This window comes from Miscanthus floridulus, chromosome 2 (assembly GCF_019320115.1).
Source record: "Miscanthus floridulus cultivar M001 chromosome 2, ASM1932011v1, whole genome shotgun sequence".
NCBI classification, from domain to species: domain Eukaryota; kingdom Viridiplantae; phylum Streptophyta; class Magnoliopsida; order Poales; family Poaceae; genus Miscanthus; species Miscanthus floridulus.
The window spans coordinates 66,637,650-66,653,453 of NC_089581.1; positions in this window are offsets into that span (position 1 = coordinate 66,637,650).

The following is a 15,804-nucleotide window of genomic DNA, read 5'->3' on the forward strand; positions in this document are numbered from 1 at the left end:
AAAAGCTAAAAAGAAGAAGCTAAAGATGCTTGAGATCGTTGGTCCTAAGTCTTTTCAGTATGAACAAGAACAAAAAGGTCGTAAAAACAAAGATCTACTTACCCCGAGTTGTTTACAAGGCAGCCAGACAAGCACTCGACAAATCAAGAAAGTTTGTCAAGACAACGATCTACAAATACCGAGTTGTTTACATGGCGCAGACGAAAGCCAGACAAGCACTGTACAAATCAAGAAAGTTTGTCAAGACAATGATCTACAAATACCGAGTTGTTTACACGGCGCAGACGAAAGCATGACAAGCACTTGACAAAATCAAAGACATCTAGGCAAAGAAGACATCAACGAAAAATAAAGGATCTTCATTCAAAAAGAAGTATAATATCCTATTATAGAGGCTGGAGTACAAAGGTCAAATACATCAAGCATCGTCATCAGGAGAAGAAATATCAATATTAAGATTATCTACAATCCTCCTGGCCAAGTCTTCGACCTCACGCTCCATCTTTTCAATGGCATCTAGATATTCTTGACTCTCAGCTTCCTCTGTAATCTTGGACAAAGGCATCTCCGGAGCAAGAACCCAGACCTGGGCAAGAACATTTCTGGTACAGAGTTGGGCGCACCTCTTCACAAACTCCTGGAAACGGGTCAAAACTTGGGGAATAAACTAAGCCCAAGATTGACCATCATCTGCTGGAGTCTGGAGAAGATCGGCTACTGACCGAAATGATTTCCACAAAGCATTCCAGTTCTCAGTAGCCGTCGCCAACTTGCCATTCAAGACTTCAACAGTTTTTTGGACCTGCACAAGATCCCTGTCAGCTCCACGCCTAATCAACTTGGCAAGTGCGAGTTCTTCTTCAGCACGAGTAATTACCTCCTCAATTCTGTTGTGACTATTGCGAGTAAGTGTCTTCATTTACTCAATACCCTCCGAGAGCTTCTGCTTTTCAACTCAGAGAGCTAGACCAGGCACCAAAAACAAGTCAGCAGAAAGGGAAATTTGAATACAAGAGGAAACAAAAAGAACACGCAATACCATTGCACTCATTCTTCATGGCCTCCACATTCTTCAAGGCCTCCTAGACAGCAGCATCCCTCTGCTTTTTTGCCTCAACCACCAGGGCACAGAGAGCTTTTTCCTCCTTTTAGTGTGTTTGACGCTCGGTCTCCATCTCAGCCTGATAGAGGTCAAGCTCTATTTTCAGGGCACTAACCTCAGAAGATAACTTTTTCTCAGTTTTAGACGAGAAAAAGAAGCTGGTATGATCCCGAGAAAAAGACTGAGCAAAAGAGAGAAAGAAAAACAAGACATAAGAACAGAAGAAAGATGAGCATCCAAAGAAAGAACTTTAGAAAAAACTTACCTAGAGTTTTTCATCAAGAGAAGTCACGAAGGTCCCCCAGGCAGCGGTCAGCTCTGACAACCGATGAGTGGCATCGAATTATTGCACCACATCATCATCCAAACGTTGAACGCCACTAGGAAGAGGAGCAAAGGGAGAAGCCGGCCGAGGCAAAGAAGACAAGACCAGGGCCGTACCCTAGGAAGCCCCGACCACCTCCTTAGATGGCTCCACCACCACGGCCACGGTCACCTCTAGAGCCAGCAAATCAGCAGCTGTGGGATCACCAGAGAACCCTATCCCCCTAACAGCCACCTCACCGACCGCACATTCCGAGTCCCGAGACTCATAACGCAGAGGCGCACCAGAGGACTGACAAGAAGTCGACTGAGGGTTAAGGGAAGGTGAGGGCTTGCAAGATGATAAGGAAACTCAATGATAAGAATATGAATCAGAGAAGAGGAAAATAGAAGCAAAGAAACATAACTAGGATTCACTCACTTAGCTATCTTCTTCTTCATAAAACCCCCAAGACCAACAGAGGACCTTAGAGGGAGAACTATAGAAGCAAAAATATCACCACCACCCTGCAACAGGAGTGGCGTGGTCAGTACCAGAGCTCCAGAAGAACTCGAGGTCGACGACCGCTTACTACAAGAGAACAAGGTCAAAGTCAGAACAAAAAGAAGTATTCAACAGCAGAAAAATAAGAAAACAACTCACCGACGCGTAACAAGGGCAGCATCATCATCCTCATCTTCCTCACTCTCAAACATGGCAACCACAGCACCATATTAATATGCTCACCTAGGAGCACGCTACCTATAACTTGAGTACCTAGATGAGTACTCGATTGGCGAGACTTCTTGGTAGCAGGCAAACCAGAAGAAGAACAATCTGCTCGCCCCCTTTTTCTGACACTACGAGGAGCTCGAGGAACTAGACGAGGAACATACTCTACATATGTGTCAAGAACTACGGAAGAAACACCAGGAAACATCATGGTGGTTTGAAACTTACTGGTTAAAGATGCCCCAGCAAGATTCTCCCCAAGCTCTACAATGGCAGGGCAGTCATCAAGGGGGATCGGATCAACGAAGTTACGCCCCAATTCCTATAAAAGAGTAAAACAACCAGACGAGAAAGATTAAGCGAAAAGTGGAAACAGCAAAGGAAATACGAAAAGTACCAGCATAAGAAAAAACAACTCACAGCAGGAGGCGGGTTGTTAGCACAATACTCAGGGACAGTATGCGGGACGACGCTTACTCCCTTCAACATCTTCTAAAGGCGCTCGAGCACCTCCTCACCAGTCAACTCAAGGGCAGGGACCATACGAGAAGGGTCCTTCGCTCCAGAGTATTCAAAACCATAGTTCTCTCGCTCCTTCAGAGGTTGAACACGGCAGCGAAGAAAACTAGAAACAATACCGAAGCCTATCAAGCCTTGCTGTTTCAAAGCACATATCCTATCAAGAAACGGCTTCATCGCCTGAAGCTCATCCACCGTCAGTGGATTCTTTTCCCATCAGTCATTAACCACGAGACCAGAACCAAAATGAACAGCAAGAGGAGGAATCATATTGGCGGCATAAAACCAGTCGGCACGCCAATCCCTCACAGAATCAACCAAGTCATAATCAAAGAATCTACTCTTACGACCCTGGCGAAACTGAATCCTACAGCCACCAAGAACATGGGTGTCATCGTTGCGGGGTTGGGGCTTCAGATGGAAGAAGTAATGAAAGAGAGAAAGAGAAGGAGGAATTCCAAGAAAAGTTTCACAAAGATGAACAAAAACAGAAAGATGAAGGACAACATTGGGAGTAAGATGGTTCAAGCTAATCCCAAAATAATTGAGAAAGCGATGAAGAAAAGCAGAGGCAGGAAGGCAGAGTCCAGCACGGATAAAGGAGACAAAAAGAACAATCTCACCGGAGCCTAGAGTTGGGACCCGATGCTGGCCTGGAGCTCTCCATTCAGCAATCTCCTTGTCCTGAATTAGGCAATCACTGACAAGCTCATGCAACTGATCCTCAGTCGTAGTCAGAGCCAGCCAGACCTTCTGAGCAGCCCTCATGGCCATGAATTCTTGATTTTCAATCACAGAAAGTGATGCCTCCTCGTCTACAAAGGTTTCCTGGGACTTGCTCGCTGATTTCTTCCTACCCATATACTAGCGAAAGCAATAAGGCGCTAAGAAACAATGACGGTCAGGCGGCGGCGCTCAGATGACGGCGATAATGGCGACGGCAGAGTGAGGACTAGGGTTTCAAGGCAAAAGTAGGGCAATAAAGAAAAAAAAGAAAGAATGCCTTTAAATAGATTTTTACAGTAATAAAAATGCGGCCCATTAGGCCTGTTTTAACATGGCATGAGAACGCAATGGTTCATTTCCCAACACAACTGACAAAGCTAAAATGATGGACGGCACACTTCTACACAACGGTACAGTTCAATGGGCAGATTTCAGACTTATCCATCTAGCACCAAGGTAGAGTTAACATATTGCTATAAAAAGAACTCATCAACCATGAAGCAACGAAGGGTTACCTCACAAGGAACACAAGAACTCGGCTCCTATAGAAAGAACTCGTGAATCTCATAAACAACCAGGACAAGAATAACAACTCAAAAGACAAGACTCTTTCCATTATAAATGGCTTCAAAAAATACAAGATTACACATCTTAAAAGACCCAACGAACTCGGTACTACGATGAACAAGGTAGCAAAAAGGAACCCAGACACAACTAGGCTCTGGAACGACTACGTGTTCCAAATTGCTACTCGGTAGAACAAACCGCACTCAGCTATACTGTTTTCTTCAAAGGACGGACGCAGTACATCTGAGGCGGAAGTCAGCAGCACGGTGAGACAACATGGAACAGGGAAGCCCAGCAGGCATCTGTCTACCCAAGTCCGATGTGACACCGGATCAGGCGTTGATCTGCATCGGACAGTCGCAGGGCAGGCAAGGGGGATCTACCTGGAACTACAGGATGAAGGAACGTATCCCACATCACAAGACTTCCTCCAACTACCGCCACGTACCTCATGGTACAATGCCGCTGCGAGATTAGTCTACCCCTAATCTCTATCACAAGACTCCCTCCAGCTATGACAAGATATACAAGAACTACAAGATACGCCCGGGGGCTGCTCTACTTCAGAAACTATCATATTCATGACTATGGAGATTTCAGACCACGCAACAAAATGCTTGATGAATCAAAACAGCACACTAGGAGGGTATTTATAGACCAAAGGAGCGGCGCACATGGACCGGGAGCACCAACGGAACAAATCTAACAAAGGACAAAGTGAAAAGATAGAATTCAATGAAAAAGGACTTAGGCGTGAAGGAACAGTACTCAAGGACAAGCATATTCGAAAGGATATACCAAAACTGTACAACTCATGAACAAACAGCATTTACACTCAACCACCACCATACAACTACATCTGACAACAGCAGACTACCAGAGAATATGCCAAGACCCTGCATCCGAGTTCTTTCTGAACAAAAGAACCCGGATATATGCTCGGGGACTGCAACAGGAGAGGTTTTCAGTTCTTTGAACAACTCAGATTCAAAACCCTCCAACTCTTTGTTCCAAATAGCAAGAGGCTCGGGGGCTACACTCAGTGAGTGCACTTTTTTCTAAAAAAGCGCACATCACTCAGAAGACTTCTTCAAGACAGCAATTTCCAAATAACACAAGATTCAAGACCCACCAACTTTTTGTTCCAAATAGCAAGAGGCTCGGGGGCTACACTCAGCGAGTGCACTTTTTCTTTGAAAAAGCGCACGTCACCAAGAAGACTTCTTCAAGACAAACCACTTCAAGGACTCACAACAAAAAGAACCCGGACCAAGCTATATCCGAGTTCTTTTTATTAAAACCTAGGTATATGCTCGGGAGCCCTTCGACGAAGAATCAGAACAATTTCAAGGTAAGACCCTCCAGCTCCTTGTTCCAAATAGCAAGAGGCTCGGGGGCTACACCCAGACGGATGTACTTTTTCTTCAAAAAAGCACATACCACTCGAAGATCCCAAGAAGCGCTACATGGTTTCACTCAAGAAAGTACTCGAACGACGCTTGTTCCTGCTTGGCAAGACCTGAAGGAACAAGATGAGGCTTCCAGAGCTCAACCATGAAGTGCTCGGAGGCTTGTCGGTACAGGACCCATGGGATACTCCACATGGAAGGGAGAAGATCTAATCTAACTAGGACTTCTTTCCCTGTAATCTTAGTAGTAGTATTATTTTGTGATCCTACTAGGAACCTCATTGTAAACCGACTAGGACTCTGGCCTCCTAACTATATAAAGGAGGACGGAGTTCCTAGAGAAACAATAAAAACACACACACATAACGCAACACAACACACATTACAATCAATCCAACGCAAAGGCTAACGCCGACTAGACGTAGGGCTATTACTCAATCACGGTCGAGGGCCCGAACCAGGATAAATCGACTGTCTCTTGCGTTTACCGTCGAGTTCTGCATACGCTGAAGCCCGAACAAACTGCCTCAGGTATCCCCGTGGCAGGCTATCGGTGGTGAAACATCGACAAGTATATATATCCTACATACAACTAAAAAGACTAAAAGTAACACTATTTTTTGGTGCGACTTTTTTTGTTGCTCCTCCCGTCCGGCCATGCAATACCCCGCGCGATAGAAAAAGATACTGTCATCCCTACGATCCCGGCCTACTTTGAAGGAAATAAATCGATCACCTAGGGCCACATGCATGAAAGGAAACAATAATCATGCATGGAAGGAAATAATTGGCAAAGATCAAGCAAGACTCCTCCCTTCCGGCCATGCGATACCCCGTGCGATAGAAAAAAAAACTGCCATCCCTACGATCCCCGTCTGCTTTGAAGGAAACAAATTGATTATCTGAGACCACATGCATGGAAGAAAATAATAATCGTGCATGGAAGGAAACAATTGGCAAAGATCAAGCAAGACGACTCAATGAGGTTGGCCCTTAATTTTAGTGTTTCTAGCATGCAGACCTGAAATTAAAAAGTGGCTGCTCCTTGAGAACATCAGTGGTGTCAAATAAAAGATATGCAGGTTATATATGGTGAGACTGGAGAACCTTCTGTAATTTCCTAAATGAATATTCCCACCATTCAGGTCTATTCCCCTGCGTTTATTCGTGCTCCAATTAGCATATAATATGAAAGTATTTTTGTGTTCATCACGACTTCCCGTTGACTACTCCCATTAGCATATACTTCCTCTGCCCTAAAATATAAGTCGTTATGGGATGTGTGTAGGTCAAACTTTCTCAACTTTGACTAGGTTTGTAAAAAATACGTGCAACATTTAACAATCAATTGGTCGACTCCTGAGGCCACATGCATGTAAAAAATACCTGTATTATAATTGGTCGAAGTTAAAAAAAAGTTAGACTTCTCGGGAAGCGAGAATGAATTCTATTTTGGGACAAAGGGAGTATATGAAAGCAGTGTTGAAAATATTTTAACAATCAAGTTCGTCTCTGTCTGATTGGTAAGCTTAGACATCATAATGGTATAAAAAATGTCGACTCTCATGGACACCCTCATGGATCAGTGCAAAGCATCCCAATCCTACAGCATACACAAATGACAACCTTAAAGACCATCTTAGACGTTCTGACATTAGAGTATATACGTGCAGACACATAGGCATGGTGGTGCAAGTGAGCAGCCAGCAGGAGTCGAGAGTTAGGGGTGTTTGAATCCCAGGACTAAACTTTAGTCCCTGTCACATTGAATTTTTAGATATCAATTAGGAGGACTAAACATGAGCTAATTATAAAACTGATTACATAAGTTGTGGCTAATTCGCTTGCCAGCGCCGTGTACAGGATGGTACGGAGATGTGGTGGAATTTATTCGTGGATTTGTTGGCGCACGAAAGAAATGGATATCGGAAATCTCTTTCTACCGGTATAAAAATGATCTTAGCCGCATCACGGAAAGATCTACACAATAGAGTTTGTGAGCCTGCGGCGCCATGCTCTCTGTGACTGTGTAAATTTCACGAACTTAGCTTTTTGGATTAAATGTCACTTTAACGTCGGTCATATACTTTTACAGTATTGTTATCTTATCTTGCGATCCGTGTGTTTTTAGTACAAAAGTTTAGTTATCACATAACAACGTAGGGCACAAACCTATTTATATATATACTCGAACATGTGTGTATATGATTATATGGAGATGCAGTGGAACTTATTTATGGATTTATTAGCGCATAAAAAAAATAGATATCGTAGAATTCTTTCTGTCGATATAAAATATTATCTTAGTTGTATCACGAAAAAGTCTATACAGTAGAGTTTATGAGCCTGCGACGTCGCGCTCTTCGTGACTGTGTTAATTTCATGAACTTTGCTTTTTGAATTAAATGTCACTTTGACGTCGGTATTTAATTTAATAGTATTATTATCTTATCGTGTGATCCATGTGCTTTTAGTATAAAAGATTTAGTTGTTCCTTAGCAACGCACGAAGATAGATATAGACACACACATCATGGCTGTTTTCGCAACCGCAGCAGAGTTCTTCTCACGTACGGTGGCGAGTTCGAACTCCTCTTTTTGTCCGTGCTTTGCTGCTTTCCCTCGCGAGGCCGGCCGTGTGCCGTGCCGTCATCTACATCTATAGACACCTAAAATTTTTTTAGAAAGACTACAAAAGTTTTACCGGATTTTCATTAGATGAATAAAAAAAATACAACATTATTTACAGCAAAAATACACGAAACAAAAACAACTCAACAACTAAGGCACCCTGGCCAACTACTAAGGCACACAGACCCTCTTCAACACCAAAAAAAAAAGGCCATGCTGCGAACAAAGAAGGGAAAATCAACTCTCTAGTTAACAAAACTAAATCACGCAAACTGCTACTCCGCACTAACGATGGACCTTGTTGCCAAATGGTACTGTTGAATGTCCTCTTTACAAAGAAGAGCGACTTGTAACGGTTGTAGAGATTTTTGTTGGAAAAGTCCTTCTATTTCGTTCCTTCCAAACATTCCACCAAAAGTAGATCGTAATTTTATCTATATTTTTCCTTTGTCTTCTTTGAAACTTGGCACGACATTCGCGCCGGTAATTGTGTAGTGATCCATTCATTCCCACGGAGTTGAGCACCGAAAGATTTAGCCATTTTTTTAAATATGCCCAAACTTGCTTCGAAAAGGGGCAATCTTTACATAGGTGATTTGGTGTTTCTGGCCCGACCCCACATAGTTTGCAGATTAGGTCATGTGTCCAATTGTGCTTCAATAAGTTGTTGGCGGTGAGTATCTTCTTGTGAAGGAGTGTCCAAGCAAAAAACCGGCGTCTAGGCTCTGCCCCGCTTTCCAAATTGACGTGAGTCTGAGTTTGCTAAATGAGCCTTCAAATTGGATTTGGTATGCACTCTTAGTCGTATACTCCCCATCATCCGTCCAACGCCATCGTATGGAATCATCATTATTTTCTTGTAGTGTAACTCCATGTACTTTTTCCCATAATATTACATACTCCCGGATTTCTTGTGTCGTTTGAATGGGAAGGATGTGTGAGATCCATCGATTATCTTGAAGTGCCATTTGGACTGATATTTTTTTCCTCGTTGCTTTTTGGAACAAAGACGGTGCAAGAGACTTTGCTGTCATCCAGTCTATCCATGATGATGTCCAAAACCGTGCTGTCCTTCCATCCCCTACCGTCACCACCGTGGAAGCAGCAAACAGCTCACGGTCCCTGCTATCACAAGGTAACTCTAGTCGATTCCACGCACGATCTTTGTGCTTCCATTGGAACCATAGCCATCTTAATCTTAGCGTCCTCGAAAATCGTTCTAGGTCTAAAATCCCACCAGTTCACTAGAGAGTGCCCACCATAAACCTTGTCAGGAGTTTCGCCCCTCCACATAAAACTCCTTCGCAAACGATTGATCTTTTTATTAGCCATTTGTGTTCAGGAAAAGCTTTCATGTGATAGATGGGCTGTGATGAGAGGATTGTCTTAACTAAAGTTTCTCTGCCCAACGTGGATAGGAACCTTCCCTTCCAACCCGGCAATCTTGCCCCAATCTTGTCTATCAAAGGTTGAACTTCGATTTTGCACAGGTTTCTAATATGTAAGGGAAGTCCAAGATACTTGCTAGGAAACTTGCATATTTTCCTGGAGAAATTCCGGAGATGATCAACGGCATTGTTATCCACTCGTATAGGAAAGATCTCTGTCTTAGAAATGTTTATTCTCAGCCCGAGCAATCACCAAAAAAATTTTAAATTTTGTGTAGCCGATCTAACTCCAAGGCTGATGGTTCCGCAAAGATAGCCACATCGTCGGCATAAAGTGAGCAACGCAGATTTGCTGCTTTTGGGAGGATCGCATAAATAATCCTTTTTGAGCCCCGTTCTCGATGATGCGTTGAAGTGGATCAATAGCTAGTATGAACAACAGTGGGGAGAGGGGGTCTCCCTGTCTCAAACCACGAGCATGCTTAATCCCTTGAGTTGGCTGTCCGTTAACTAGGATTTTCGAAGAAGCAGTTCCTAGTAAAGATGCAATCCAGTCTCGCCATTTTGTGCTGAAACCCAATGCCTCTAAGACCTCCAATAGAAAGTCTATCCTATGGAATCAAAGGCCTTTGAAATATCTAACTTGAAGAATAACGCCGGTTTCTTTTTTTTTTTTTTTTGGAGCAATTAACTGACTCTCTGTGCATATATGAAATTGTCATGTATACATCTTTTCTTAATGAATGCGTTTTGCGCACTGGACACTAGAGAGTTCATGTGAGCGGCGAGACGGTTTGCTAGGATTTTTGTGATGGTTTTTGTTACACCGTTGATCAGACTAATTGGTCTGTAGTCGGACACTTGAGAGGGCGCTTGGTTCTTTGGCAGTAGAACAATGTTTGCCTCATTTATGTAGTTTAAATTTGCAGTTTGGTGGGCATAGAAACTCATGATGGGCTGCACAATGTCCTCCTTAACAATTGTCCAACACTTCTTGTAGAACAACCCAATAAATCCGTTCGGTCCGGTGCTTTTTCACTTGGCACGGCGACGTATATATGCCCTCAGTACTGCAGACCCTTTAGCCTTTAGGTATACTACGCGTAACGCGTCTACGCGAACGCTCGCCCGACGTCCAGGACCCTACGCGAACGGCCGAACGCCCACGCCGCCGAAGGGTGAATGTGAATCGCCGTCCGTGATCCGTCTCGCCGACAATGCACGTGCGGCACAGGCACTGCGGCTTCCATCCCGCTGTCCCGTGGTTGTCCGGTACAACGCCGCCGGGTAGGCCGTAGACGGGTACGGGACGCAGACGATGGAAAGCTGTCGATCTAGTTATTTTTCCCTTGATCGTTTTTTAATCTAAATTAATTACTTCGGACTTCTAGTACTCGGTACTCATATAGTCGTGTTTTTCTTCTAATTTAGGTGTTAGAAACTTAGAATGTTACCTAAGAAACATTTGTCGGGGTCTCAGAAAAGAAAACGGAAAAGAGTAGAAGATCAATTTATTGAATCTCAAAAAGGTGCTATACATAAGTTTTTTTTTCAGCTCTCAAGTGTTGTGGACTCATTTAGAGTAGAGTACTTCAATGTTATGATTGATACTGCAATTGCTTTATTGACTAATAGATTTGAGTAGATAAAAAAATTTGATAACGTTTATGGGTTCTTGTTCAACTCAAAAAATTTGAAATCTTTGGATGAAGCTGATCTTTGGCCGCGCTGCAAGAATTTTGTGGAAACATTTTCTCAAGATAACTCATCCGATGTTGAGATCAATGATTTTTTTTCAGAATTAAAGGTGCTACAAGTGACTTTGTCAGATTCTTTGATGTCAGTGCTTGAGATTCTGGAGTTTGTTATAGCTGCAGATTGCTATCCAAATATTTCAGTTGCCTATCGAATCCTCTTAACTGTACCTGTGACTATAGCTTCAGCTAAAAGAAGTTTCTCATAATTGAAGTTATTGAAGAACTATTTGAGATCAACTATGTCATAAAAAAGGTTAAATGGATTGGCTATGTGCACCATCGAGAGGGATATTTTGGACACTATTGATCTCAATACCGTCCTTGATGATTTTGCATCAAGAAACATCCGAAGAACCATCTTTTTATGAGAAGCAGTGGATATTATGAAGTTCTATTCTTTCTTAAGGTAATCATATTAGTTTTAGTCTACATTGTTCCTCGATAATTATCAAACATGTTAAATTAAAAAAATATCACTCAAAATCTTAGGGCAGGCACTGCACTGAACTGGGTACGTCTCCAATTCTTTAACGCCTTTGCAATCTGTAGTAGTTTGACATGTACCCGTAGTATCGCATCTTGTGTGTTAACTGGTTTGTTCCATGCCTCATGGACCGTATCAGCGAAACCTGGACAGTTGGTCCAGAAAGCCTCGAAACGGAACCCTCTGTAGAAGTCAAACACAACGTCTCCCTGCAGAAGTAGGGGGCAGTGATCGGAGCCAATGGAAGCAAGAGCATGGAGATCAGTTCGCGGAAAGATGTCTAGCCATTCATTTGTTGCGAAAAGATGGTCGATTTTTGTCATTGTTGGTGCTTGCTGGTCGTTGGACCAGGTGTATTTCTTGCCCTTAAGTTCAAGTGGTGCCATTACCAGGTTGTCAATCGTCTGTTTGAATCTATTTATCATCGGAAGGTTTAGACGCCCGTTGTTTTTATCTTGCGCACGGTATATTAGGTTGAAGTCTCCTAGCTTTAGCCATGCAGGAAGCATTTGTTGTTTCAGGCCTGTGATCTCTTGCATGAAGAGGATCTTGTCTCCATCCGACTGAGATCCATACACTCCAGTAATTGACCATTCGCTATTTTCTGCCAACATTGTGAGTGTTGCTGATATTGTATTTGTCGTCGTGTGAGGGTTGTGTAATCTGAAGAAGCGATCTGATGCTGCTAGCAAAATGCCGCCGGATGCTCCTACTGAAGGTAAGAAAACTGCATTTGTGGCCATATCTGCTCCAACTGTGTCCAGTAGAAGGGAGTGCGTCCAGGTTACAATTTTGGTCTCCTGTAGGCAGACCACAGTGGCTCCCGAGAAGATAATTTGGTTTCTGACACTGGTTCGCTTAGCTCCATCATTTAGACCTCGGACATTCCAACAAAGGATATTGCAGTCATTTACTGACATTGTTCAAACAATTCAACTAGTGGATGCACGTATGCAGCGCTAATACACCGTCACCCCAAACGACTACTGACATCCAGCTGGGGGTGGCCGAAGGCAACAAAGCCAGCAGGCCAGTGCAGTTCCCCCCAAAGGTCCTGAACCGAAAGTTACAATCCAACCGCCGAAGGCTACGAGGCCAGCAGGCGTGAATCCAACTAAGCGTTCGAATTATGGGTGAGATCACCCAGTCATAAGTAAGATACAACGGCAATCTAGCCATAACTCCATCACATGGAGTGAAAAGCATCTTGGATCTTGATCAACTGACGTTGGAGGCCTCATCAGGCTTCCAGACCCGGCTGTGTTCCTCCCTCTTCTGGCCTGCGTTCTTCTTCTTCTGCTTGCCGGCAGCTTGCTCGATCACGACCTTGATGGCCTCCGTTTTGTTCTTCTCAATGGGCCTCTCGAAGTGCTGCGCATAGAAATCAAAGTCAGGTTGTTGCAAAGTTTCAGTGATTGACTCTAAGAAAATATCTTTTGCTAGATCCTGAGTGTGTGTAGCATCAGCGGTGGTCTGCACCATATTGTTAACTGTAACTGTGTCTACCTGAACAGGGTCCTGCTCATAGGTGTGCGCACTATCATTATCGTGTGCTGCCCCGCTCGTCAAAATCTACGTACGGACTTTCACGTACGCCCTGCCCCGGCCGGCTCGACGTACTCCGCTACGCCCTGCTTGCATCTAGGCCGGTATAGCAGCTGATTACAACTCCAAATCATAGCACATATAGCGGCATATGGAAGGATAGGATGCACTTGTCGGGGGCCCAGATTGGCATGAAGAAAATCAGAGAGAAATACATGGTCAGGTTCAAGACCATGGTGACCAGCGACACCCAGAACACGGCTTAGGTGGGGGCACTTAATGAGCTGAGTACACTTGTAATGCAACAACGCAACATAGCCAAAGCAATTGTAAAGACAGTTTATGATGTGCATGTATGCTCCCTGTCACAGAACATGCATGTTTGTTCTTGAATACAATATGAAGTGCTTGCCTTGATGAACGAGTGTTCCTCTTTGTGTTGACGTTAAAAAAAACTCTCTTACAGTGCACGGGCATAATAATTCTGGCAAAGTACTCCAAAATGAAACAATCCAACGAGGACTGTGGCCCAACGGACCAGGAAGCCCAACCAGCGCTACTATGGACCAGAACGGGTCGGCAGGTGGATTCAGCCCATTTACCGCTGCGCCTGGCATTGCCTTCTCAACTCAAGGCTTCCTTTCTGATTCTGGACAATGTGATCGGCGAACGGCGGCCAACTGTGTAGGTCGAGGACTCCGAGATCCGAGGTACTCCTCCCCTTCATCACCTTAGACCTTACACATGCATCTGGCGTCAGTGTTTGACATGCATCATGCATTCAGGAGCAGCCGGCTAGCTACCTTCTGCGCGCGACTGCGACTGCAACCTACGACGCGGGCGGGTGGTGGCTGGCTTCAGTTCAGTGTCGCGGACGATCCAGTGCACCTTGCACTTGCACGGCGGTGCTCCCACACGCCGTGAGACTGTGAGAGTCACAACTCACAACCGATCGAGTGATCCGTGGCCATGTGCAGTGTGCTCGACTTCTTGCTTTCATTTGTAGACGTACTGCTTCGACGACCAAGGGAGAGGTGCATGCGTATTGTGCCTTGGAGGATTAATTTGTTCCATAGCTTATTGAGCATTTGCTTTCCATGCATAATTTCAGTGGCTACAAAAACTTAGAACGAACGAACATCAACGCGATGCATTTTCTTTCCCTCTTGCAAAGCATGGCACAGAAGCAAAGTGCCTAATACATGTGTGCGCTTTATCTTATACATTACTATAGCTGATTTTTAGTGGTGTCTCATTTTTTTTCTCTAACCGCGGTTGCATAAAAACGTCTCTAAAAATAGTTCTATTTACATGCCGCTTCTAATAAAAATTGATTTCTAGATGTGGTTGACATCTCAAATTGTCCTTATAAGTACGAAGTAGCCCTATTTTTAGAGGCAGTCCACAACATCATCCCCACAGCCAAAGAAATACTATTTCTATAGGCAATTGGTGTTTTCAATCGCCCCTAAAACATCTAAAAATCAATGTGGTCGGCGTAGGACCGACCTCTGAAAGTTTCCGTGTGCCGTTGAAAAAAACATCGAGACTGGCTAGTTAAAAATTTAGCATGGGTCCCATATGAATCTTATCTCTTCCCTTTCTCGCTCCTATGTCTTTTCCTTTTTCTCAACCTTATCTCTTTCACGTGTACATTTGGCCTGTTCGGCAGGACTGAAAAATACTGTTTCGGACGATTGTTGTGAGAGAAAAATACTGTTCTGGCAGGACGTGAACAGTGATTTCGTGAGTGGGCTGGCCAGCCAGCCGAACGAGCTTATTGTTCCGTCCGGCTTCCCTCTCTGCGTCTCTCCCATCCATCCACTCCCTCTCTCCACAAGCGTGCCATAGTGGTGGTGCTGGTATGTACAAGCATAGTGTAGCAGCAATGCGGTGTGACTGCCGCGAGGGGGTGTGTGTGGCAACAACACCAATGTGGTGGTGCTGGTATGTACAAACATAGTGTAGCAACACAGTGGTGCAGGTGTGGTGGTGCTGGCATGGGTAGGGCTGGATAACAAACCAGCTCAGCTCGTTATGGCTCGGCTTGTTGGGATAAAGATATGACTCGGCTCAGCTTGTTAAGTAAACAAACTAAAACTCTAGCTCGGCTCGTGTGGGGGATATACCCCCGGGTACCACAAGATGGTACATGGGCCGCACCATCCGAGGTGGCCCGGCCCGTAAGATCAAGGCGTGCACATCAAGATTACAAGTTGTACTAGATATTGTAATAGTACCAAATAGGATACTTTACTTGTAACCCTCCTCCTCCAGAGTATATAAGGAGAGGCATGGGTCCCCCTCAGGGACAGATCATACAGTATACATCTCAATACAATACACCAAAGACACAGGACGTAGGGTATTACGTCGACCAGACGGCCCGAACCTGTCTAAATCGTTGTCTCTGCGCCTTGTGTCACCATCTGGTTCCTGATTACACGCATCCTACCGATAATCTACCACCACGGGCACCCCCCTCGGTGGACTGCCGACCATATTTCGTCGACAGTGGCGCGCCAGGTAGGGGCCCCCTTTAGGGGTGTGCGCGCTGATCCATGGTGAACCAGATGGGGTTTTTCTTCCTCAACAAACGACATCACGGTTTCTCGTCACGGTGCATCAAGCTGAGCACGAT